Genomic DNA, 27,871 nt, shown 5'->3' on the forward strand with positions numbered 1-27,871 from the left:
AAGTTAAGAGAAATGGAGAGAAATGGAGCTACTTCTTCCTCTGAAACATGTAGGAAAGTTTAGTGGGGCGGGGGGGCACAAAGTGTAGAATGATTTTGAGGTCGCAAAGGAGAAGTTAAAACAGTTTATTCATAACGGCCACTACATTCCTATGATATTTGAAATTAAGTCTTCTGCTGAGGAGGTGAGTGGCAAGACTGAGGGAAATAAAATGATTGAGCAGTTGCTGAGGGGACAGTTACTCTACAGAATAGGAAAGAGAATCAGGCAGATAGAAGGGAAAGAATTGCAGAGCAGAGGAAGTGCTCAACTGGGTCTGTGGCTTTTGCATTTATAACGAGGAGTCAGCCAACATGCGTTTGTCGTTTCATACAGCAATGATTGATTGCCAACTTGAGAGTAAAAACAAGCAATTAAGCTTATACGAGGGCTTGGGAAAAAAGTTATGGTATGAAGAGGAGATCTTTAAAAAACTAGGGAGGCTTGAGAAAGTAAAGTTGAAGTGAATGACAACAGCACTGGAGGCTAACAGGAAGAAAGTGAAGCCAGAAGGAGGCTGATAGAGCAAAGGATTCCTTAAAAAAAAAACCTGGACATTTAGTGGTTAAAGGGAAAGTTAATCTGGACTATTGGTATAGAACTGGGTAAAAGACATGAAGTTATTATAGAGATGGTAGTGTAATATAATGGCTAAGAGAAAGTTGTTTGGGACTCAATAGCTGCTCTGTCCTTTACTAGGGATATATGATATAAACCAAGTTAGCCACATTTTTTTCCTGTGTCTCAGTCTCCTCATAGCACATTTTAAGCTCCACTGAAGGATTTTTGTTATAACTGAATGTACATAAAGCTCTTAGAGTAGTGCTTGGCATAAAGTACTCTATAAGTGTGAAAGTGAAGTCGCTCAGTCGTGTCTAACTCTTTGCAACCCCATGGACTGTAGCCTATCAGGCTCCTCTGTCCATGGGATTTTCCAGGCAAGAGTGCTGGAGTGGGGTGCCATTGCCTTCTCCAGGGTATCTTTCCAACCCAGGAATCGAACCCGGGTCCCCCGCATTGCAGGAAGACGCTTTACCATCTGAGCCACCAGGGAAGCCCCTGTTATTAATATAGTGGTAGAAATTATGCTGAAGAAGGAAATGGCAACCCACTCCAGTATTCTTGCCTGGAAAATCCCATGGACAGAGAAGCCTGGAGGGCTGCAGTCCTTGGGGTCGCAAAGGGTTGGACACGACTGAGCGACTAACACACACGGAAATTATGCAGCCATGGAAATGGGTATTGAGGTGTAAGGAGATGAGCTCTGTGGATGGAAATGGGGTTAAGAAATTGAAGAAAGAGAGACTTGGTGAATGTAAGCACTGTGTGTTCTCAAGATGCTGAGGAGACACAAAGAAGATTGTGAGCTAGTGTGACGTCCGTCCTCGGTTGATGCCGTGACATCATAAGATAATGACTGTGAGGGGAGGAGAATGGCAAACTGTGGCATGATCTTCAAGACTTTTAACTTAGTAGTTTAGGAATACTGTCCAGCCCTACAACTTGTTGCTGAGACAGAGAGCACAAGAGAATGACAACCTCTGCTTTCAAGAGTTTTCAGAACCTTTGCTGCAGAGGGTGTGGAGAAAAGGCAACACTCCTACACTGTTGATGGGAAGATAAAAATTGGTGCAGCCACCATGGTGAATAGGACAGAGGTTCCTTAAAAAACTAAAACTAGAGTTACTGTATGATCCAGAAATTCCACTCCTGGACATCTATTTAGAGAAAACTCTAATTCAAAAAGATGCATGCACCCCAATGATCATTGCAGCACTATTTACAATAGTCATGGAAATGACCTAAGTGTCCACCGACAGAGGAATGCAAAAAGAAGATGTGGTACACACACACAAGGAAATATTTGTTGTTGTTGTTGTTTAGTCACCAAGTTGTGTCCAAGTCTTTGGGACCCCAAACTCACCCATAAAAAGGAAAGAAATAATGCCATTGCAGCAACATGGATGGAAGTAGAGATTATCATATGAAGTAAGTCACGTAGAGACAAGCACCATATGATATTGCTTATATGTGGAATCTAAGAAGATGATATAAATGAACTTATTTACAAAACAGAAATAGATTCACAGACATAGAAAAGAATTTATGGTTACCAAAGAGGAAAGGTCGGGGAAGGGATAAATTAGGAGTCTGGAATTAAAATATATATATATTATGTATAAAATAGGTAACCAATAAGGACCTACTGTATAGCACAGGGAACTATATTCAATATCTTTAGTAACCTGTATTAGAAAAGGATCTGAAAAAGAATATGTGTATATGTGAATATGAAAAAAAAAAGTTTTCAGGAACTTTTATCAAGTAAAAGCCAAGTTTTGGACTTCCCTGGCTTTCCAGTGGTTAGGACTCTACACTTCCGCTGCAGAGGGCACAGGTTCCATCCCTGGCCAGGGAACTTAGGTCCCACCTGCTACACAGCTCAGGCAAAACAAAAAAAACGAAAAGAGAAAGAAAAAGCCACGTTTTAGTCAATGCAGTGAGGAGGAAAAGAAAATGAGGGGAGATGAAGCAAAATCTGTGGATATTCATGAATGAAGAGTTGCAAAGTCATATGGGAAAAGATTTTTTTTTTTTCTCAGCAGAATCATTAAGTGCACACTTCGGAGGAAGAAAACGTAAGAAGTTTTCTGAAGAGAAATGGAAGAATAAACACCCTGAGCCATTATCATGGGCTAAGAGATGGGGGTTAAGTTACTTTGGGTTTTCATATAACTTAACACATCCATTTTCTTTTCTACGTCGACCATCTGTACTGTCATTAAAGTGTACGACTGAGCGACTTCACTTTCACTTTTCACTTTCCTGCATTGGAGAAGGAAATGGCAACCCACTGCAGTGTTCTTGCCTGGAGAATCCCAGGGACGGGGGAGCCTGGTGGGCTGCCGTCTATGGGGTCACACAGAGTCGGACACAACTGAAGTGACTTAGCAGCAGCAGCAGTAGCATTCTCAGGTGTAACCTAGAGCTCACCGTCGTGCTCTTTTATTATGTAAGTTAAACATAAGTACATTTATCACATTTAAAATATTTGAAGAATAAGTAGTTTCAACGTTGTTTAAACCATTCCAAATCATAGAAAATTATACTAAGCTTGTTAATATATTTTATGAACCTGGCATAATGTTAACAGTAAAGGTCAGATCAGATCAGTCACTCAGTCATGTCTGACTCTTTGCTACCCCATGAATCGCAGCACGCCAGGCCTCCCTGTCCATCACCAACTCCCGGAGTTCACCCAGACTCACGTCCATTGAGTCAGTGATGCCATCCAGCCATCTCATCCTCTGTCGTCCCCTTCTCCTCCTGCCCCCAACCCCTCCCAGCATCAGACTCTTTTCCAATGAGTCAACTCTTTGCATGAGGTGGCCAAAGTACTGGAGTTTCAGCTTTAGCATCATTCCTTCCAAAGAAATCCCAGGGCTGATCTCCTTCAGAATGGACTGGTTGGAACTCCCTTTGCAGTCCAAGGGACTCTCAAGAGTCTTCTCCAACACCACAGTTCAAAAGCATCAATTCTTCGGTGCTCAGCCTTCTTCACAGTCCAACTCTCACATCCATACATGACCACAGGAAAAACCATAGCCTTGACTAGATGAACCTTTGTTGGCAAAGTAATGTCTCTGCTTTTGAATATGCTATCTAGGCTAGTCATAACTTTCCTTCCAAAGAGTAAGCGTCTTTTAATTTCATGGCTGCAGTCACCATCTGTAGTGATTTTGGAGCCTAGAAAAATAAAGTCTGACACTGTTTCCACTGTTTCCCCATCTATTTGCCATGAAGTGATGGGACCGGATGCCATGATCTTCGTTTTCTGAATATTGAGCTTTAAGCCAACTTTTTCACTCTCCTCTTTCACTTTCATCAAGAGGCTTTTGAGTTCCTCTTCACTTTCTGCCATAAGGGTGGTGTCACTTAAGAATACAGATGCAAAAATATTAATAAAAAACTAGCAAATAAAGTCCAGTAGTGTGTCAGTGATGAGCTAGTACTGCCAAGATGAAAAGATGGTTTCCTGTCAGGAGCTCTTTCAGTAAGAGAGTTCTTAAAATAACATAACTTCCATCTGAGACATCAATGAAGCCCATTACACCAGTATATTAATGGATTAAAATGATTCAAATAGACGCTGAAAAGGCATTAGGTTAAAATCAGTAGTCATTTCTACTAAAACTCTAATCAAAATAGAAATAAAAGAAAATCACCTAAATATGATAAATGCTACTTATATAAAACCAATTTCTATCTATTTTAAAACTATTATAAGGGAATTTGGTAACAAACCTGTAGACACAATATTTCAAAAGCAATAGTGGTTCTTTACTAGAAATAATCAGATAGAATTAGAAATGGAAAAAGAAGCCACGTACAATAATACAACATTTTAAAAATATTTTGAAATAAATTTAATAAGAAAGCTACAAAGCCTATTAAAAAGAACCATAGAATTTTATTAAAGGGCTGTATCAAGGCTGAACAAATGGAAAAACATACCTGGTTCTTGCAAGGGAAGATTTAATCTTACAAATATGTCAATTCTGCCCATATTGTGACATATTTAATGAATTTTCAATTAAAATCTCTATGGTCTTAGAAAATTGAATTATCTTACATTTTATATGGAAGAATAAATGTCCATGAGAAGCTAAGAAATGTACAAACATGAAAAATGATGATGAGATTCCTTGCCAGATATTAAAATGTTATAAAGTCAGCATAATCAAAAGTGTTGGTTATTAGCATAGGGACAGACTAATTGATTAGCAGAACAAAACAAAAATTGCAGAATATATAGGAGCACCGCATAGGAAAAGGGTGGTATTTCACTTCAATGGGGAGAGAATGGTTTAGCAAATGAGCACACTTTATGTTAGTAAGCAGAATAATTAGATATTCATTTGAAAAAAATTACAGTTGGATCACTACCTCACATGATACATAAAAACACTGCATTAGTTTTTTTTCTTCTCATCAAAGCTTTATTTACTCTTATATGTCAATAGTTCTCAGAATGTTATGCCCACTTCTTACCTGAGCTTCAGGCATACCTATTCAAGTGCCCATTTCACATTTTCACTAACATACCAAGTCCATATGTCCAAAAACATATGCTATCCATCAACCACTCCCGAAACAGGCATGCTCATGGTTAGTGCTTGGGTGCTACCATCCAAATTTTTACATTAAATTCCTCAATGGGTGGGTATAATATCCACCATGGGTCAATCCCTGGTTCAGGAAAATCCCACATGCCACGGAACAGCTAAGCCATGTGTCCAAACTACTGAAGCCTCTGCTCCAGAACAAGAGAAGACATCACAATGAGAAGCCCAGGCACTGTACCTGGAGAGGAGCCCCTGTTCTCTGCAAATACAGAAAAGCCTGTGCAGCAATGAAGACCCAGCACAGCCAAAAATAAAAATAAATGAATACTTTTTAAAAAGTATCCTCAACAATTATTTCTCCCACTTGACCACATTTCCAATCACTAAATCCTTTTGATTTTGCCTATTGTTAATAAGATCCCTCAAACCAATTCATGTCTTTTCATCTCCTTAACCATTTTCTTAGACAGATAGAAGATATTTTAATTTGATCACTGCATTTACCTCATAAGTAGTATTTCTATTTCCAGCTGTGTACTCTCCAACTCATTTGTAAAAAAGAAAGAAAGAAAGAAAAATGCCATCCTTCTTAAAGAAACTGTATATGGAATATATAAAGAAATTTCAAAACTAATCAATAAGAAAATGAACAACCTAATCTAAAAAGGGTGCACAATCTGAACACTGCACAATACAAGATACAAGGCTGGCAAATAAGCATATGAAAGATGGTTGATATTACAATTCATCAGAAAGATTCAAATCAAAATCACAATCACATGTCACAACATACCCACTAGAATAAAGATAAAATATCTGATAAACATCTAGTGTTTACAAGAATGAGAAACAACTGTAATTCTTATGTCTTCCTATGGGAATGCAAAATGACACAGATACCAACTTCTGAAAGCAGATTTGCAGTATTTCATAAGATTAATAGTATATTTATCATAGAATCTAGCAATCCCACTTCTATGTATTTTTCTAAGTGAAATATGTCCACACATGAACATACATCAGTGTTCACAGAAGCATTATTTTATAATAGCCACATCCACTGAAAGATGAATAAAGACACTGTGATTTATTCATACTATGGAAAACTCTTCATCATTAAAAAGAATGAAACATGAATACAGCAACAACATGGATGAATCTCAAAAACATTATAAGCAAGAACAGTCAAATGCTAAATGTTACATACTGTGTGCTTCTATCAATATTTTTATAAAGTTCAAGCAAGGTCAAAGTTATAATGATACTGTATAGATCCTTGATTTCTTGAGCTTGAGGGTGAGAGTGGATATATTAGTTTGCCAGGGTTGCCATAGTGAAGTACCACAGACTGGGAAGTTTAAACAGAAGAAATTATTTTCTCACAGTTCTGGAGGCTAGAAGTCTGAGATCAAGCCATCTTTGGCAGGGTTGATGTGATAGAACAGGGCTCCCCAATCTCTGGGATCTAATGCCTGATGATCTGAGGTGGGGCTGATGTAATAATAATAGAAATAAAATATACAATAAAAGTACTGTCCTTGAATCATCCTGAAACCACCCCCCACATACCAGTCTGTGGAAAACTCTTCCATGAAACTGGTCCCTGGCGCAAAAAAGGTTGGGGACCGCTGTGACAGAACATGTAAAGACATTGCATTAGTCATAAAAGTTTAAAAAATTTTTTAATAAACAAAGGTTTAAAAAGATTAAAATATAGACATATATATATGTATGTCCATAGATATATGTACATGAGTTCAGTTCAGTTGCTCAGTCCTGACTCTGCGATGCCATGGACTGAAGCACACCAGGCTTCCTTGTCCATCACCAACTCCAGGAGCTTGCTCCAACTCACATCCATTGAGTTGGTGACGCCATCCAACCATCTTATCCTCTGCCACCTCCTTCTCCTCCTGCCTTCAGTCTTTCTCAGCATCAAGGTCTTTTCCAATGAGTCAGTTCACATCAAGTGGCCAAAGTACTGGAGCTTCAGCATCAGTCTTTCCAGTGAATATTCAGGACTGATTTCCTTTAGTACTGACCGGTTTGATCTCCTTGCTGCCCAAGGGACTCTCAAGAGTCTTTTCCAACACCACAGTTCGAAAGTATCAATTCTTCAGTGCTCAACTTTCTTTATGGTCCAATTCTTACATCCATACATGACTACTGGAAAAACCATAGCTTTGACTAGATGGACCTTTGTTGGCAAAGTAATGTTGCTGCTTTTTTAATATGCTGTCTAGGTTTGTCATAGCTTTCCTTCCAAGGAGCAAGCATCTTTTAACTTCATGGCTGTAGTCACCATCTGCAGTGATTTTGGAACCCAAGAAAATAAAGTCTGTCACTGTTTCCATTGTTTCCCCATCTATTTGGCCATGAAGTGATGAGTCAGATGCCACGATCTCAGTTTTTTGAATGTCAAGTTTTAAACCAGCTTTTTCACTCTCCTCTTTCACTTTCATCAAGAGTTTCTTTAGTTCCTCTTTGCTTTCTGCCATAGGGATGGTGTCATCTGCATATGAGGTTATTGATCTTTCCCCCCGCAATCTTGATTCCAGCTTGTTCTTCATCCATTCCAGCATTTCACATGATGTACTCTGCATAGAAGTTAAATAAGCAATGTGACAATATACAGCCTTGATGTACTCCTTTCCTAATTTGAAACCAGTCTGTTGTTCCATGTCCGGTTCTAACTGTTGTTTCGTGACCTGCATACAGATTTCTCAGGAGGCAGGTAAGGTGATCTGGTATTCCTGTCTTTTTAAGAATTTCCCACAGTTTGTTGTGATCCACACAGTCAAAGGCTTTAGCATAGTCAATGAAGCAGAAGTAGATGTTTTTTATACGTATATATGTACGGGCTTCCCAGGTGGCACTAGTGGTAAAGAACCTGCCTGCCAACACAGGAGACATGAGAGACATGGGTTCAGTCCTTGGGTTGGCAAAATCCCCTGAGGAGGGCATGGCAACCCACTCCTGTTCTTGCCTGGAAAATCCCATGGACAGAGGAGCCTGATGGGCTATAGTCCATGGGGTTGCAAAGAATCGGACATGACTGAAGCAGCTTAGCTTGCTTGCTCAGTCATATATACATATACATATTGTCTTCATATATACATATATGTCTTCATATTACATATTGAAGACACTTTTAAAAGTTAATTAGTAAGCCAGAAATTATTAAGAAAATACAGGATTGACCTTGCATAAATATTAAACTTTTTCTTAGGGCATATTATATCTTTGTTAGTTAGGATGCATTCAGCTTCAAGTTTCTAAAAATTCAAGTCATACAAGCAATAAGAGAATTTATAGGCTCACATGCTGGGAAGTCCAGAGTTATAGTGCCTCAACTCAGTGTCTTCCTCAGAATCATTTTCTGTGATTCTCCTATCCTTGCCTTCTTTTTTTCCATTGGCTTTCTAGAGGCTGGTATTATGGTGGCTACAGCAGTTTTTCTAAAAGTGTCATCTATACTTGACAATGGCTGGGAGAAAAAGTGTCGATTTTTTTCCTATTGTCCATGCTTACAGTAAGGAAAAAACCACAGCAAGTTTCTTCTTACACTTCATTGGACCCAGCTGGCCACCTTTCTGAGTCCCTGTGGGGAGGGAAATGAATTCATGGGCTTAGGCCTAGGTGTGTGTGCATAAAAGGATTGTCACAAAATTTGGTTTTCTCAGTGTGCAGGATTTTGTGTAATTTTTACTTTCTTCTTTAATATCAGATTGAATTTTAGAAGTAAACATATATTATTACTTCGATCAGAAAAAAATGATAAAGCTATTTTTTTGTGGGAAAAAAGTGTATCTTATAATAACAGCTGGAGAGAGTATGGATTTACACAGATTTTTTTTTTTTTTAATCATTTCATTTCCATCTTTGTCCTGGCAGGAAGTCTTTTTTTAAAATGGAATCTTCCTTTAAAGGGAAAGTGAAAGCTGCTCAGTCGTGTCCGACTCTTTGAGACACCATGAACTATAGCCTGCCAGGCTCCTCTGTCCATGGGATTCTCCAGGCAAAAACACTGGAGTGGATTGCCATTCCTCTCTCCAGGGGATCTTCCCAACCCAGGGATTGAACCAGAGTCTCCCGCACTGCAGGCAGATTCTTAACCCTCTGAACTACCAGGGAAGGCCCTAAATATATATAGCATTATTATTTTTTAATCTTAGTTTGACCACATCTTTCGGCATGTGGGATCTTAGTTCCCTGGCCAGGGATTTAACCTGCACCCTCTACAGTGGAAGCGAAGAGTCTTAACCACTGGGCAACCAGGGATGGTCCCCAAAACGTTATGTATGTATGAGAAAAAGTCAGCAATGAGTTTAATTATGTTTCTTAAACATTAACGGTTCAATTAACATTTACTTCTCATCAAACTTCTCTACTTAGTTGAAACAACAGTAGAGTGGACAGACAGGCTTGAATTCTATTTCTATGATTACACTTGTTTTATGCCCTTGAAACAATGAAAAGTTACGCCCCTCTCATCTAAGAAGAGGAAACACACTAATTCCTTTTGATCTGACCCTTCCAAGAGCGAGGATGAACCAGTGCCTGCCCAAGTCTCAGGATTTCAGCAGTGGGTGTGGGCGGGGTGTCCCCTGACTGCTTCAGTCTGATCATCTCGGCTCACCAGTTGTTTTTACTCGGCCTCTTCTACCCCAGGAAATGCCACCAGCGCCATCAGGCAGGGTGGGCTATTTTTAGCACTGGGCCTGCCTGGGGAAACTGGAGAACTGGAACACTCACTGACAAGGAAGTGGAAGAGAGCAAAGGCTTAAGAGAGAAAGATGAGATGCTTTATCTTTTCCTCCTGTGATTTTATTTGGCAGCTAGTCATCCAGTTAGCGAGGTCTAGGAGATAACAAAGAGCTTAAGTGCTGAGTAGCGAGATGGCTGGGGGAAGGGAAGACAGTACGCTGAGGGAAGGAGTGCGGGGCATTTTTATGTGGAAAGAAAGTAAAGCTGTGGAATTGAGTTACTTAAACACAGAGGGAAAGTTACGGGCGCAGAAGTTGTTTTGCGAGAAGTCAGTCAAGACCTGAAGTGAAAATCTTTGAATTTTCTTTTCAAAAAAAGTTTTGAAAAGAGTGGCTAAAAAAAAAATCAGCTATGACTTATGATAACTTTGTAGCCATGCAAATTTAGGCAAATTACTTAAACCTCTCTGAGGACTCAGGGTTTTTTAATTTGTAAAATATGGGTATTAGCTACCTACCTCAGAGGGTTGTGAGCCTTCAAAGTGAGCCAAATGTATGTAAAGCACTCAGCGTGGTGCCTAGAATATAGTAACCACTTAAAAAGGTGACAATGATTATTACTTTGCTTTAATTTCCATGTTCTGAATAAAATCGCTCTATGTTCATAAAGAGGCAAAAACAAAAAAACAAAAAAAACCCATGTGGCAAAGGAGACATTCCCCTGTTCCTCGTACACATGTACTTACACATAGGGAAACAAATTACAGATGCATTCTGGTAGCATAATCCATCCAGAATGAGGCAATGCTTAGGACAGTTATTATACTACATCACTTGAACACTGTCCACCTCTGTTTTGTAGTTTTTTAGCAACGAGGGAAAACCTGAACAATCACGAACATGGATGTAGTATGTATAAGTGTAGTATGAATTTGAGGACAAACCAAAGCAAATCAGTGTCTCCTTTAGACACTCTGTGCTAACTAAATGTAACAGATCCCAGGGGCAAGATTAAACAGAAGATGGTAAAAGCATCAATATTAACACAGTTGAGGAATAAGAAAAAGCAGTGTAGTGCCTGTAGCCTCAAGTTAATATTTGGCAAAGATTATTAATATTTAGCAAAGATTATTTATTATTATTCAAAATAATAAAATATAAAATTAATATTATATTTGTGTGTTCTAAGCAAAAGTACAATAACTCCCAGAAGATATTACTGCACTGGCCAGGACTTCATGACTTCTAAGATCCTTCCAACTCTCAGGGAAAAATAAAATTATTATTATTCCTTTGCACTAAAAAACACAACAAATGTTGTCTCTTATAGTCTTACCTTTTCTTCAACTTGATTTTCTTCAGTTTTCTAGGGAAAAGCAGTTAACACTAAATGTCTTGGTATATGGGATTTCCCAATCTGCATATATACATCAGCTCTACTCTTCAAGATGACACATGTCATTTTGGTTTTTAGAGAATTTTTTCGTCTAGTCAAGGCTATGGTTTTTCCTGTGGTCATGTATGGATGTGAGAGTTGGACTGTGAAGAAGGCTGAGCACCGAAGAATTGACTCAGCACGACTGAGTGACTGATCTGATCTGATAGGATTTTACAATTTGTACTTAAAAAATCATCAGCAACTTTCTCTTATGCTGCTGCTGCTGCTAAGTCACTTCAGTCGTGTCCGATTCTTTGCGACCCCATAGACGGCAGCCCACCAGGCTCTGCCGTCCCTGGGATTCTCCAGGCAAGAACACTGGAGTGGGTTACCATTTCCTTCTCCAAACTTTTTCTTATACTCCTTTCTTACTTTTAATTCTACAAGTTCTCCCAATATATCTACATAAAATCCTCCTCAATGCAATCTAGGAAGAGTAAACATGAAAAATTTTTTCTCCCTCCTCTTTTCCATTCCTTGCAATAGTATCCCACTGACTGTATCCCAAATCTAAAATCAACAGAAATAAGCTATAATTCTTTCCCTACAAGACTTGTTTGAAGCAAGATTCCAAGCAATCTAAAATCCTCTCCCTACCTACTTTTAGGTGTTTGGAATTGAGAGGTAGATGGATGAAAAATACATATAATCGCAGATATAACTGTTGCAGGATAAGACTTCCAGGAAGTAGACTCTGAGATAGAGATTTGTGTGCAGAAAATTTATTGGGAATGAGTCTTGGGATTGACACCAATGGGGAAAGGTAAGGAGGCTGCATGGGACTAAAAAGGTGGGCTGTAATCACAAGACTTCAGCCAACTGATGAGATTAGGTTAGGAGATTGAGCCACCCTTTATACTGGATATAAGATATCAAAGGGAAGAGGTTTGAACCTAGGCTAGGAGGCTCTCTATAGCTGAGGGCAATTCCCAAAGAAAGCTCCAAGCTAATAGCTGTCAGTAGGCAAAATTCCTAGGCTCCCCAGAGAATAAGACCTTTAGTCATGGAAGGGGACTCTAGGCAGTGCAGCACAGGATCCAGAAGTCATGGGGAAAAGGTGTCATCTCTGGGGCAGGTGTTGGCTATGGATATGAGGTGGAGATAATATTTGAGTGGTCCCCTTCTCCTCATACACATTCCTATACTCCATACTTCTCTGCCATTGTCTCTGCAGAAGGTTGAAACAGCAGAATGCAGAGAACAAACGGTTCAATTCTTTGCTTCTGAGTTTCAAACATTGGCCTTGGCAAAGACAAAATATTTGCAAGAAGGTAGAAAATATCAGAAGAGAAGTTTTCTCAGCTGCTTCCAGACTAGGCAGAGAATCCCTTGGCTTTGGTAGGGAATGTAAAGAGACTTAGAAGCCTGTAGATTCCTGGGGTACAGCTTAGGGAGCTGAGAGGACAAGAGTGAAGAAGCCAAGACCCCTGTCCCTGCCCTCTAGTACTTACAGAGAAGATACATTCAACAAATAAATGCAATAAAACAAATTAAATTATTATGATAGAATATATAAGAAGGGAATCTCTTCTGGCTTATGAATCTGAGGACAACTCATTTAAAAAGAGATATTTAATTTGAAACCTAAAGCATATGTAGATATTGTCTAAATGGAGAGTAGAAAGAAAAAATCATCTCAGGGAAAAAGATGATGACTGTAGCCTGTTTTGGAAGTGAAGAGAAGACCGATACAATGACTGGAATGCAGAAAAGGAGCAGTAGAAAAGATAGGCAATGTGCACACTCAGTCACTCAGTAGTGTCCAACTCTTTGCGACCCTATGAACTATTATAGCCACCACGTGCCTCTGTCCATGGAATTCTCCAGGCAAGAATACTGGAGTGGGTTGCTATTTCCTACTCCAGGGGATCTTCCTAACCCAGGGATGGAACTTGAGTCTCCTGTCACAAAATCAGCGCTGTAATCGAGAATGGAAGAGAGGGACTTCCCTGGTGGTCCACTGGCTAAGTCTGCACACTCCCACTGCAAGGGGCCTCAGTTTGATTTGGGCAGGGAACTAGATCCCATATGTCTAAAGAACTAGATCCCACACCCTTAGTTCTCACCTATTCACAAAAATAGGTCTTCAATGAAAAAGTCTGAATAAATGAATTAATAAGCAGAGCTCACCAAAGAGTATAACTTTTGAGCTGCCAGGAAAGTAAACTTCCGTGAGACTCAAAACTTTTCCTTCCCTCCACCCTCCTATTTCCACCTAGGAAATTGCTGGGATCTTTAGACCTAAAGACCTAAGGATGAATAGCAATTAAAGATCACTGAGTACCCTGGCAGCTCTTTCAAAGTGCAAGTGAAGTCGCTCAGTCATGTCCAACTCTTAGCGACCGCATGGACTGCAGCCTACCAGGCTCCTCCGCCCATGGGATTTTCCAGGCAAGAGTACTGGAGTGGGTTGCCATTGCCTTCTGCCATTGCAGCTCTTTCAAAGCTGCCTCCAAATCACTAGCCCTAAAGGATCACCCCTAAACCCAAAGCACTGTAGGATTGAAAATGTGCAGCTCTTCAAATTAGATTGAAACCTGTCCAATATATTTTTCTTTCACTTATATCTTTCAAGAGATTTCCTGATCTCTTCAAAGTGCAATCAGTCATCTCAACCTTCTACTCAAAGCCCCCACATGACACTTTCTTAGAGCAGCTCTCTTTCACTTCTTTTCCATCCCTGAGCTATTATTATAATGCTATTATTCAACAGCTAACATGACCACCTCCAATTCTGTCCTACCCATGTAAGCCAACATTGAGTGTATCTTGAGGGACTTCCCTGGAGGTCCATTGGCTGAGATGGCACATTGTCAATGCAAGGGATCCAGGTTCCATCCCTGGTCAGGGAACTAGATCCCACGTGCCACAACTAAGAGTTTGCATGACACAAATAAAGATCCCACACTCTGCGATGAAGATCCTGTGTTTTGCTGTCCCACAACAAAAAGTATAAAGAAAGAACCACAATGGGATAAGTAGGAGGGGTGGAGATGAGATTGAGTCAGGAGCTCCCCTTCTGGTGTGGTAACCCATAAGCAGGTAGGCTATCCCAACCACAGAGGTTCTCCCCAAGGAGGGCAGGGTCTGAGCCCCACACCATGCTCCCAGGCCAGTTTTCTTACACCATATACAAAATAAACTCATAGATTAAAGACTTAAATGTAAGACCTTGAAATCATAAAACTTCTAGAAGAAAATAGAAAAAAACTTTGACATTGATCTTAGCCATAATTGGGGGGAACGTGCCTGCTTAGATAAAGGCAACAAAAGCAAAAATACAACAAATGGGACTACCTCAGACTAAAAAGCTTTTGCACATGAAAGGAAATCATCAACAAAATGAAGAGACAACAGTCTTAATGGGAAAAATATTTGCAAATGATGGTGCATTTGATAAAGGGTTGATATCCAAAATATACATCTCAGTATTAAAAAATAAAATCAACAATTCAGTTTAAAAATGGGCAGAGGATCTGATAGATATTATTCCAAAGAAGACTTACAGGCGAGCAATAGATGCATGAAAATATGTTCCAACATCATTAATCATTTAGGAAATGCAAACTGAAGCAACAGTGTGCTATCACCTCACACCTCTTAGAATGGCTATTATCAGACATAAGAAATAACAAAGACCGGCAAGAAAGTGGAGAAAAGGAAACCCTTGAACACTATTGGTGGGGATATAAACTGGTGTAACCACTGTGAAAAACAGTACGTAGGTTCCTCAAAAGATTAAAAATAGAACTACCACATAATCCAGCAATTCCTCTTTTGAGTATTTATCCAAAGAAGACAAAAACACCAATTCAAAACCACATATGCCTCCTATGTTTGGTGGTGGTGGTTTAATCGCTAAGTCAAGTCTGACTCTTTTGACCCCATGGACTGTAGCCTGCCAGGCTCCTCTGTCCATGGGATTCTCCCAGGCAAGAATACTGGAGTGGGTTGCCATTTCCTTCTCCAGCCTCCTATGCTTACTGCAGCGTTATTTACAATAGCCAAGATATGGAAGCAACCTAAGTGTCTACAAATAGACGAATGGATGAAGAAGATATGAGATACATATAGAAGGGAATATTACTCAGCCACAGAAAGAACAAAACACTGTCAGTTGTGACAATGTGGGTCTAGATGGTATTAAGCTAAGTGAAATAAGTTACAAAGACAAATATTGTATATTCTCACTTACGTGTGGAATCTAAAGAAACCAATAAACAAACAAAACAAAACAGAAACAGACCCATATAAAGAACAAACTGCTTATTGCCAGAATAAAGGGGAGTGGGTGTGGGTAAAAAGGGTGAAGGGGATTAAGGTGAACAAACTTCCAATTATAAAATAAATAAGTATGTAATGTACAGCATAGGGAAAAAAGTCAACATTATTGTAATTTGTATGGTGACAGATGGTTACTCGACTATTGTGATCTGTTCATAATGTGTATAAATGCCAAATCACTATGTTCTACACCTGAAACGAATATAACATTGTATATCATCTATACTTCAGTTTAAAACAAGAAATGCAAAAAAAGAAATTACTGAAAAACCAAAAAAAAAAAAAAAAGAAAAAAATCCTGAGTTAAAAGTAAAAATCTTTCCTTTTCTCCCCTTCCTGACCATTGTTCCTTCTTTCCCTAAAACATTTTTCCACCAGTGTAGCCATGAATTCATAGTTTGTTGTTGTATATTTTTTCAAAATCTTAAAAATATGTTTTATGTTTAAAAGTAAAGATTTCTATCTTACAAACAATAAGAAAGTAGTTTTTTTAAGGTCCACTCTCAGTTGAAAATGCACAAAAGAGCAACACCAAGCAGGTGATTAAATGGAACACACACACACACACACATTTCTAGTAGTTTTCACAAAATTACTAAGCACAGATTTCAAGGGAACCAGGACTGTCTTCTTAAATATTCAGCCAACTCACCAAACCATTTTACTAAGTGCTAGCAGAGAATGTTTGCTAAGCAATATTGCACATACAACCTCAAAGTAAACCCTTGCTGACAACTGTTATTTCAGCTTGTTCTACAGGTCAGGGTGTGATAGGCAATGGAAACTAACCTTAAATAAAGGAGAGGGAGATGGTATTAATATCAGCCTCATGTCTCTTTAATCTTTCTGCTGAGTTGTAAATATTATGTATGAAGCTCCTGTATTGAGGAAGAAATAAAAGCTAGTATTGACTTGTAAGCATTTTTTTAATATCCAGAGTTTGCCAAGAGAGGCTGACATTTTAACCATTAGAAAAATTTTAGGATGTATGTATATATATGTTATATAAATGTGTATTATAAGCATTATAAATACTTGGTGAATTTGTAGGTAATTTTTTCCTACCATTATAAATACTGCTTCAGAATTATTTCCAGTGCTTGATGTAACATTCTGTTTGCAAAATATGGTCACCCTAGAAATAGTTAATAGATTACACGTCTTAAAATTTCACAACCAAAAGGAGAGATGGTAAAAATTCCCCAGTGTTATTTATTGAAGACCTGTGTCACACTTTTCAAAAAAAAAAAAAAATCATTTTTCATAGACAGCATAGATGATTATTCTTGTAGGTTAATTCTTAGAGAATTTTCATAATTTTTTTTACATGAACACCTTTAGTGAACTTTCTAGCTTATTAAGTGGAATTAAAAATTAAAGAACAGCCATAGTTCATGGTGAAATAATTAACATAAGATTTACACAGAATTTTGCATATATCTATGTATTCATAAAGTGCAATGGATTTGTAGCTTAATGTCATAAACATGAATAAATTAAGTACAATTACATATTATTTTCTCTAATTTATGAATTTGATATGTTTTACTGTTTTACTATTATTATATAAATAAGGTAATTTCTTTACAATATTAAATTGTAAGGGAAATATATGTCAGTTAACAAAGAACCTAAATTTAAAATGTAAACTATAGAAAGAAACCTGTAATACTGCATAATATGTTTTTGTAAAAGAGTATGACAACTTTAAACATGCAAGGAAAGTTGAGTAATTAAAATTCAAGGCCATCTTCAGACACATTTCCATGGTAAAATCATAGTTGGCCTGTCTCCACTTGGTATATATAGTAGCACAAAGTCTTTTTCTCTTGTGCAGTTATATACTTAGTACACACACACACACACACCTTTTCCACATTTCTTTCTTTTTCTGCTAGCTTGCTTTGTAGACAAACCAACTTGCAGTCCAACCGCCAGTAGAGTTTAGTTGCAAACAAACTCTACCACTTCAACAGTAAAGAAATTTGTTGGAAGGATATGGGTCAGCATATAGAATCAAAGATAAAGCTGATAAGCCACCCTGGTGAGGACAGACCCTAGAACAGTTCCAAGGATCCAGGTAGGAGAAATCCATAGATTATCCATAGAATCCACAGCTTTGGAGGAATCCAAAACGGTCCATAGAAGGCTTATTGGAATGAATGTGTGTTTGCCCTTTTCTCATTGTCTCTCAGCTCAAGATCTACATTCCTGGGAGAGAGTCTGATCTGCTTAACGAAGTTCACAAGGCCACACCTTGACTGGGGCGATCTGGACCTCTTCCCTGAAGTGACCATGAAGAAGGCTAGCAGCTACATACCCCCCAAAACGGACACCTAGATGTGGTCACCAAAAAAGGAGAGAAGATTCTAGGTAGGCAAAAGCAGTACATGTTTTAAGATTCTAAAACCAAGACATTTATTTATAATTGCTCTATATATGGCTTTGATCATTAATAGCTAAAACATTCATATAGGAGGATATTGTAACTAGCACTGACTTGTTAACAATAACAAATAAGATAAACAAGAATATTTCCTGTTTATCCAATTTCCCTTCTCCATTAACTCCTTCTTCCTAAGCTTTCCACGGAGCACGCAAATCTCTTATGCAAAATCTCTTTGCACTTGAATATGTATAGAGTACAAGCCAGGAGACCTAAACTTATTTCCAATTGCTTCTCTAATATGCTAGGAGATCTTGACATCTAGAAATTTTTAAAATTTTAATTTTTTATTTATTAAACTTTTGATTTTGTACTGGGGTATATCCAATTAACAATGTTATGATAGTTTTAGGTGAACAGCAAAGGGACTCAGCCATACATATATATGTCTCCATTCTCCCCCAAACTCCCCTCCTATGGAGGCTGCCACATAACATTGAGCAGAGTTTCATGTGCTACACAGTAGGTCCTTGTTGGGGGTTGAAGCTTTTTGAGGGTTTCGCTTCTTCATTTGTAAAACGAAGGTATTAGGGTACAGGAAGTCCCAGCGACTGCATGCATTCAGTGGTCAGATGGTAGCAGGCAGAGTTCTCTGCTATTGATTCCTACCAGCCTTTTCCAGGGTCAGGCCACTCTTCAGAGGAGCCAGGGACCTGTGCTTACAATCCCTGGAAGTTGACAGGTGGTCAGAGACTATCAGGGCTCTGCTGAGGAGTTGGAACGAGTCCAATCATTCATTCATCCACTCATTCAATCAATCATTTGCCAAGCATCAGGTGATACCACTCCAGTACTCTTGCCTGGAAAATCCCATGGATGGAGGAGCCTGGTGGGCTGCAGTCCATGGGGTCTCGAAGAGTCGGACACGACTGAGTGACTTCACTTTCACTTTTCACTTTCACGCATTGGAGAAGGAAATGGCAACCCACTCCAGTGTTCTTGCCTGGAGAATCCCAGGGACAGGGGAGCCTGGTGGGCTGCCGTCTATGGGGTCGCACAGAGTCGAACACGACTGAAGCGACTTAGCAGCAGCAGCAGGTGATGCAGATGAGAGCTACTACTCTCAAGAAGCTCACAGATTCTGGCTCAAATAACTCCTAAATAAGAAACAAGAACTTGTGAATTTGAAGAAATGTAAAGGGAAAAGAGTGTCATACAGATCAACCAAGCCTACAGTGTTCACTGTAGTTACTGGGTGTTCATAAGGGCTTATGGGAGCAAGAAGGATGGCTCCCTCTCCAATACAAGAGAGCATCGGGGTCTGGGGATGGTGCTGAGGAGACTGAGACAAGAACTAGAAATCTGGTTCATTCATTCATTCATTCAGCCTTTACTGGGCACCTTTGTGAAGACACCATGCCGTGTTAGGCGATGCAAATGAAAGACAAATGATCTAGGAGATGGGAGTGAGGATGGCAGAGAAGAGGAAAGAAAAGAGGTTTTAGACAGAAAGTAAAAATAGAAATAAAACAGTATACCTACAGTTATCACTACATGAAAACTGAATGATACTAAACGATTGACACTTGTGATTGTTCTTTGCTAGGGATAATTTTAAGTGCTTTTCATGTACCAGTTTATTTTTGGACAGGTACTGTTATTATTCCTGTTTTACAGTTGAGAAAATGATAAGAGTTGAAGCAATCTTCCCAGGGTAATGTTCTAAAAATTCAATGAGTTTGGGATTTGAGGCCAGGCAAGTTGAACTCTAGGGTCTGGGGTCTGGGCATTTAACCCCTATGGTATGTCACTTCTCTGCACATACATAACAGCTGAACAACCATCCAATACAAACCTTGTTGGGTTTGTCTGCTTTAGACCAATTCTTAATTCTAAGGCAGTTTAAAAGAATAAATTAGTACCCATAGCTATAATAGTCTTCTTTAAATTACACTATTATATTCTTTATATTGCTTCTTTTTTACCCTAAGGCTAAATCTCCCCAAAGTTAGCCTTTATGACAGAATCTTTGGCCAGAAATTAACACTTCGCTAGGAAAACACTGGGAAAAATCTGATCTATCTGGATCTTTTGGGGTTAGAAAAACTTCTTTTGAAAATTGAAAAGTGTGGTTATTTTGAATGAAAAGCAGTGACTCTGGTTATACTAGTTTCTAAGTAAGAAACAAAATCTTGTGACTGTGAAGAAAATCTTAAGGAAAATATATCAATGTACAATTGTAGAAAAACTGGTCACCTTTTCCCACTCAGATTTAAGCTATAACATTATCATTAACAGTTATATAACTTCTTATTCATTATAGAGTCTTTTGTTAGTACCACTTGTTTTTATAACTATAAGTTTATATAGATTCATTATCTGGAGATATATAGTCATGTGACAAATATTGTTTTGTTGGGTTTTCACTGGTAACTGAAAGAATTTAGAAATTAAAATCATCAAAAATTAAACAGCATGGCATACACAATAGCCCAACAGAGTTGTACAGCTCAGGTAAGAGATAAGTAACTCTTTGGTCTTTGTATAATTATGTTCCACTAAATAATGAAAATCTTCACTATAAAGCCTGAACTTTTTCTTTCAGATTTCTTTCTAGACCCTCACAACCTGTAGATACCTTTTCTTCCATTGAACTTTCAGGATATTCACTCTTTTCAGTCTATTTGACCTTCATCACACCTTGCCTGAATGGTAAATGACTGTTATTCATGTAACATTGTTATTATCTTGTTCTTGTTTTTGTTCTTTAGTCACTAAGTCATGCCTGACTTTTTTTGCAAACCTATGTACTGTAGCCTGGCACGCTCCTAGGTCCATGGGATTTTCCAGGCAGGAATACTGGAATGGGCTGCCAATTACTACTCCAAGGGATCTTCCCAACCCAAGGATTGAACCTGGGTTTCCTGAGTTGGCAGGCAGATTCTTTACCCCTGAGCCACGAGGGAAGCCCTGATATTATCTTGCTGTAATACAAAGGCTCCTTAGATAGGGACAATGTTCTAGAGGATTTCTCTGTATCCTCTAGAATAACTGAGCACATAGTAGGCCCTTAGTAAATATGTATTAATATGATATTTGATCAACTAGCTGCCACATAGATAAGTAAGTAAGTGTTAGTCTCTCAGTCGTGCCCGACTCTTTGTGACACCATGGATTGCAGACCACCAGGCTCTTCTGTCCATGAGACTTTCCAAGCAAATATACTGGAGTGGGTTGTCATTTCCTTCTCCATGGGATCTTCCCAACTCAGGGATCTAACCCGGGTCTTCTGCACTGCAGGCAGATTCTTTACTGACTGAGCTGCAAGGGGAAGCCCTTGGATATTTAGCCACATGGAAATTTCAGGCTAAAAAATTCATTCAAGAACAGTATTTAACTGTCTGGCAGTCTATGTTCATATAGGTGACTTCAGAGTTACATTTCACATTAACCATCTATACCCATATCTGAATAAATGCATCAGGAAAGTCAGATTTAAATCAAAAAATTGTTTTAGGTGTAAAAAGTGTTGACCACATAAGCCTTGCCTTCTGTTTCCTTCATAGATTTTTTTTTTCAGTAGTCAGTCTACTCCTAGGAAAAGCCCAATGAATGCTGTGTGATTAATTAAATGTATATCCACATGATTACAGCTTTGCAAAGGTTCTGTCTTATCATTATTCCAAAAATGTAAGCTGATAGATTTCTACATCTTTTTCATACTCTATTTTTAATAAATAAACTAAAAAGCAAGCAAACAATTGTCCCCCGCTAACGTAAGAAAGTAAAAATAAAATATCTCTTTTCTGGTAAGTGAGCCGCATTTTCTAGATGTCACTAAACCCCACCCTTTCTTTCTTCTGGGACTTTCTCCTGGTTTTTAAATACTTTGGCCACTTGATGAGAAGAGCCAACTCATTGGAAAAGACCCTGATGTTGGAAAGATTGAAGGCAGGTGGAGAAGGGGACGGCAGAAGGCGAGATGCTTGAATGGCATCACTGACTTCAATGGTCTTGAGTTTGAGCAAGCTCCGGGAGATGGTGAAGGACAGGGAAGCCTGGAGTGCTACAGTCCATGGGGTCACAAAGAGTCGGACACGACTGAGTGACTGAACAACAACAGTAATGAATACAGCTGGTAGATCTAGAAGGGTAAATTTTGCCTATTGTACAAAGTTTAACAATTTTAAAGTTTCTCTGATATTTGGATTTAAAGTTGAAACTCCAAATAGTATTTTCATGCCATTCTCATATGATAGTTGCCCAAACTCACCTTTCACAAGTGACAAACACGCCAGCTTTGATATAGAATTCTCACCCTCTGGGACTATGCCAAGCTATGAATAAGTGTGGCAGACAGGAATTCTGGATGCATTAGATTGGCAAACAGATTTCAAGTGCTTAGCGTATGTCACAATTCCCTTGGAAGTTTTGTAACAGTATGATAAAACAAAAACTCATACATGGCAAGACAATTGTCTTCTTAAGACATTTACATAAGTTGGCTCTCTGTCTAGCCCAACTATTCCATTTGCATCAAATAAAAAACCCACAGTGAACACAGGGCATGTTGTCCAGGGCTTTAGTAAGGGCTTGACCTTGTAGACACTGGGCTCACAGTCAAGCAATGTCAGCCTTGGGCAAAGGGCATGATTGTGCATGCAGCGCCTCATGGTCAGGCAGGGCTCAAGCCTGGCAGTCTGATCTTCAGCCCACCTGGTTCTATGGAGAAGGGAACAATGATTAGGTTTTTAAAATCAAAGACATTGCCAGTGTACTGCAGCTTACTGGGTTTGTGGCAAGTTTACTGTATAGCTATAAATAAGGCCCCAATCATACCAATCAAGGTTGTTCCATGCTAGTATTTTCCCAATTTATTGACAATGAAAGACTCAAAATTTTGGTACTATGTATGCCTGGATGAAGCTACTCTGTAAAGAAATAACCTCTGGACTTCCTTGGTGGTTCAGTGGTTAAGACGCTGAGCTCCTAATGCAGGGGGCCCAGGTTCGATCCCTGGTCAGGGAACTAGATCCCATATGCAGCAACTAAGACACACTGCAGCCAAATTAATCAAAAACTAAAATTTGTTTAAAAAGAAATAAACTCACATACACCTTAAAATTGCACAATGTTATATGCCAATTATATCCCAATAAAACATCAGAAATATTAATAAATGAAATGACCTCACAAAAGGACTGAATTCTGTAAGAAATGATTCAAACTTGATTTCTGTCTCGAAAAATATCTATATCCCGGTTCCATTAACATTAATAAGAAATTAGAGAAATTAAAGCATTTTAATTGTAAGATTACAATGAATAATATATAATTTAAAGTAAACATGCATTTAATGATTTTTTTAGAAAATATGTCATATCAAAAAGCACCTAACATTTGAAATCAGTAAGCTGACTTTTTTTTCAATTACTAAGTACCTACTTAATATTAAGAATGATATTCCTAGGTCACACTATACTTTGAAACTTTGTTTTTATGGTGTGCAATTTGAAAAATAAAGACCATTTTCCACAGCTCTATTGAGGCAAAGAACAGGACACGGTCACTGTTTTTCAATAGTCGGGTATCTTAAATTACACTGACCACTGTCAAATTGGCATCTCGAGCCCAGATCTCATTTTAGAACCCCAGATCCAAGGAGCCAGCTGTTTCTGCAGGGCTCCGTTTGGATTTCTCCCAGGAATTTCAAACTCAGCGAGTGCCAGCTGAACTCGGTGTGCCTTTGCCTTGCTCACCTGTTCGCTCTGTCTCTGGGGTTGCTTCTCCAGGTAAACCACACGACCCGTTGCTCAAGCCACAAAGCTGGACTGGTTCCGAGCTCCTCTTCACCTGCCCCGAGTCCACTCAGTCCCAAGCCCTGTCACTTGCACTTGCTGAAGAGCTCTTGCATCCACCCTCTTCCCCGGCTCCCTCAGTCTGAGTCCCCAGTCACCGGGGGGTCTCTGCTCACTCTGCCACATCCCCACCTCTCCTTTCTGCACATCCTCAGGGTGCCTCAAGCTTGTGCAGATTCCCCAGCGAGCAACCCTCTTCCCTTCCAGGTCCTTGGCCATGCTGTTTCCTTGACTTGGATCACCTTCACCCTCTGATTCACCTGTGCATTCCTTCAGGTCTCAATTTCAGTTCAGTTCAGTTGCTCAGTTGTGTCCGATGACACAACTTTGTGACCCCATGGACCGCAGCATGCCAGGCCTCCCTATCCATCCCCAACTCCCGGAGTTTACTCAAACTCATGTCCATTGAGTCGGTGATGCCATCCAACTATCTCATCCTCTGTCGTCCCCTTCTCCTCCTGCCTTCAATCTTTCCCAGCATCGGGGTCTTTTCCAATGAGTCAGTTCTTTGCATCAGGTGGCTAAAGTACTGGAGTTTCAGCTTCAACATCAGTCCTTCCAATGAACACTCAGGACTGATCTCCTTTAGGACGGACTGGTTGGATTGCCTTGCAGTCCAAGGGACTTTCAAAAGTCTTCTCCAACACCACAGTTCAAAAGTATCAATTCTTCGGCACTCAGCTTTCTTTATAGTCCAACTCTCACATTCAAAATGACTACTGGAAAAACCATAGCCTTGACTAGACGGACCTTTGTTGGCAAAGTAATGTCTCTTCTTTTTAATATGCTGTCTAGGTTGGTCATAACTTTCCTTCCAAGGAATAAGCGTCTATTAATTTCTTGGCTGCAGTCACCATCTGCAGTGATTTTGGAGCCCAAAAAAATATCTGTCACTTTCCACTGTTTCCCCATCTATTTGCCATGAAGTGATGGTCTCAATTTAGATATTGCTTTTACCAAGAAGCCCCTCTGGCAACATCTCCCCCTCCATTCATTTCTATGTTCTCCAGGACAACCTCCCACATTGCAGGCCCTCCATGAATATGTATTAAGGAAATGTTTGATCAGCAAGACACATGCTGGCAGGGTCAGGGTAAAAAATGCACCCCCCATGTCCTTTCTTTATGCTCCCATACCACCCCGTTATTGTGCGTTTTCTATAAATTTATTTATTTTTAATTGAAAGACAATTGCTTTACAATATTGTGTTCGTTTCTGCCATACATCAACATGAGTCAGTCATAGGTGTATGTATGTCCCCTCCATCTCATACCTCCCTCCCACCTCCCACCCCTTCACACCCACCTAGATTGCTACAGAGCCAGGTTTGAGTTGCCTGAGTTATACAACAAATTTCCCTTGGTTATCTATTTTACATATAGTAGTGTACATGCTTCCAAGTTTCTCTCTCCTTTCCTCTGTCTCTCCTTCCTCCCCCCACCTATGTCTATAAGTCTGTTCTCTACATCTGCCCCTCCATTGCTGCCCTGCAAATAGGTTTATCAGTTGTGTGCTCGTTTTAAAAGTCCGTCTATGTGTCTGCGTTCCTATGGATAGTTAGCAAGGGCTCCTTTATTACCTGACAAAGAACATGGCATCTCCTAGGTACCATAAATATGAATCCATTTATATTTATGGTGACCTGGCCTTTTAGAATTCCTGAAGCAATTTTTTTCCCCCAGATTCTTGCAAAGGCTCTCTTTCCTCAATTTGAAATTTTGAGAAAAGTTTTCTCATGAATGAATGATCCTGATTTCACTTACGTTTATGATTTATCCTTTCTGTATTTCTCAACTCTGACATATGCTTCTTAATTTTAATTCAAGGCTCTCTCTCCAAACTACTAATAGTCATACTCAATGCATACTTCCAGGTGAAACTGCTTTTAGATATACAACCTTTTGTGTCATACACCCAATTAAGGAAAACGTCAGGTAGTCCTAGGCTGTTGTCATTCCTGGAGACTGTAGTCCCTGTTTCCTCAGGGGAGGTCATGCTCAGACCTGATCCTCTGCAACCACTTGGCTTCCCTTTCACAACTTCTGAGCTGAATCCGCTGGTCTCATCTTCTGGTTTCTTCTACTTGGCGGCTTGGCCTCTTGTCTATGTGCTGGCCTCCTGGCCCAGGGCTGTGCTGTGCCCACTGCTTGTCTGGTTCTGATAGTGAGTGGGTTTGTAATTTACAGATTCACTGTAACTGAATTTGGGTGGTTTACTCAGTCTCTTTGGGGAAAATGCTAATTATTTAAGAATTTTCTCTTCTGCTTCCTTAGCTCCAAGACACAGTCATGATGTCACGGAAGGAGGGTGGAGGTGAGGGGAGCAGTGGTGAGGATTCAGATGGTGACCTCCATGGACCCTCCCTGCTCTCTTCAGCTGAATGCCTGGTCTGGTCCCTGGACGTGTGACAGCGGGTTGCTGATGGTCACATTTGCCCTGTGAGTCACCGTGTGGACACACACCAGTGGACCATTTGCCTCTATGCCTCACCATGAATCCTATTGGTGCACTGGGCCTTTCTGGGTCTCTGTTTTCCCCACCAGGACACACACTCACTTCTGGATCCCTTGCTCGCCACACACAGCCCAGGCTACACGCAGGCCAGAGGAGCCGTGAGTCCAGACCCTAAAGGTCTAGATAACTTCTTTACACCAGACACTGATGTGGGTGCCACTGTCATCCCATGTCTCTTCCCAGAGTCCTGCAGAGGGAGCAAAGCAAAGGCCTTCTGCTTCTTCTTTTTTTTTCCTCATAATGTGTTTTATTTATTTATTTATTTATTTTTAAATTTTATTTTATTTTTAAACTTTACAAAATTGTATTAGTTTTGCCAAATATCGAAATGAATCCGCCACAGGTATTCATGTGTTCCCCATCCTGAACCCTCCTCCCTCCTCCCTCCCCATACCATCTCTCTGGGTTGTCCCAGTGCACTAGCCCCAAGCATCCAGTATCGTGCATCGAACCTGGACTGGCTACTCATTTCATACATGATATTATACATATTTCAATGCCATTCTCCCAAATCTTCCCACCCTCTCCCTCTCCCACAGAGTCCATAAGACTGTTCTATACATCAGTGTCTCTTTTGCTGTCTCGTATGCAGGGTTATTGTTACCATCTTTCTAAACTCCATATATATGCGTTAGTATACTGTATTGGTGTTTTTCCTTCTGGCTTACTTCACTCTGTATAATAGGCTCCAGTTTCATCCACCTCATTAGAACTGATTCAAATGTATTCTTTTTAATGGCTGAGTAATACTCCATTGTGTATATGTACCATAGCTTTCATATCCATTCATCTGCTGATGGACACCTAGGTTGCTTCCATGTCCTGGCTATTATAAACAGTGCTGCGATGAACATTGGGGTATACGTGTCTCTTTCCCTTCTGGTTTTCTCAGTGTGTATGCCCAGCAGTGGGATTACTGGATCATAAGGCAGTTCTATTTCCAGTTTTTTAAGGAATCTCCACACTGTTCTCCATAGTGGCTGTACTAGTTTGCATTCCCACCAACAGTGTAAGAGGGTTCCCTTTTCTCCACACCCTCTTCTAAGGGTCTTTAGCATCTTTAAAGCACCTTCCCTTCTGGAGCAGCTTCTGCCTGCAAAGTGATGGTTGGGAGTGGGTCTGTCTTGTCATCTCTGTCTCTCTCCTCTTGCTGCAAATCTTCCCCAGGACAAAAGAGATAGTCTGAATTCTCTGTGGCTGGCAAACTATGAGGTCTTCCCTTAAGTCTTGTCCTGAATCCCGTCTATCCCAGGCATTTGATAATTGCCATGGACAAAGTCAACATGGAGCTAAAACAATTTGGAAACTTGCAGAGTCTTTTGACAAAACCTGGATTTTAGGATTATTTTCTTCCTGCAGATTCAAAACCCCTGCTTTGCATTCCTGCTTTGGATATGAAAAGCTGTAAATTGAAAGCCTCTATTTTTGCATTCCAGATATAACATAACCCTAATGCCTTGGGCAGAATGAGCAAAGGTCACACACTAAGAAATGCAAAAGAGAAAAACTCAACAATACCC

General features: G+C 39.6%; 1 long non-coding RNA gene and 1 other non-coding gene across 3 annotated transcripts in view; both read left to right on the forward strand.

Moving 5' to 3' along the window:
* LOC133253710 (uncharacterized) overlaps positions 1-27,871 on the forward strand; it is a 105,926-nt gene that overhangs the window by 60,631 nt on the left and 17,424 nt on the right. For both annotated transcript variants that reach the window (XR_009738387.1, XR_009738386.1), the window contains exon 4: positions 17,789-17,966. This is a non-coding gene — a long non-coding RNA (uncharacterized LOC133253710). The remainder of the gene's footprint in view (positions 1-17,788; positions 17,967-27,871) is intronic.
* TRNAR-CCU (transfer RNA arginine (anticodon CCU)) lies at positions 22,935-23,007 on the forward strand. The gene has a single exon. It is a non-coding gene; the product is annotated as a tRNA-Arg (tRNA).

This window comes from Bos javanicus, chromosome 9 (assembly GCF_032452875.1).
Source record: "Bos javanicus breed banteng chromosome 9, ARS-OSU_banteng_1.0, whole genome shotgun sequence".
NCBI lineage: Eukaryota > Metazoa > Chordata > Mammalia > Artiodactyla > Bovidae > Bos > Bos javanicus.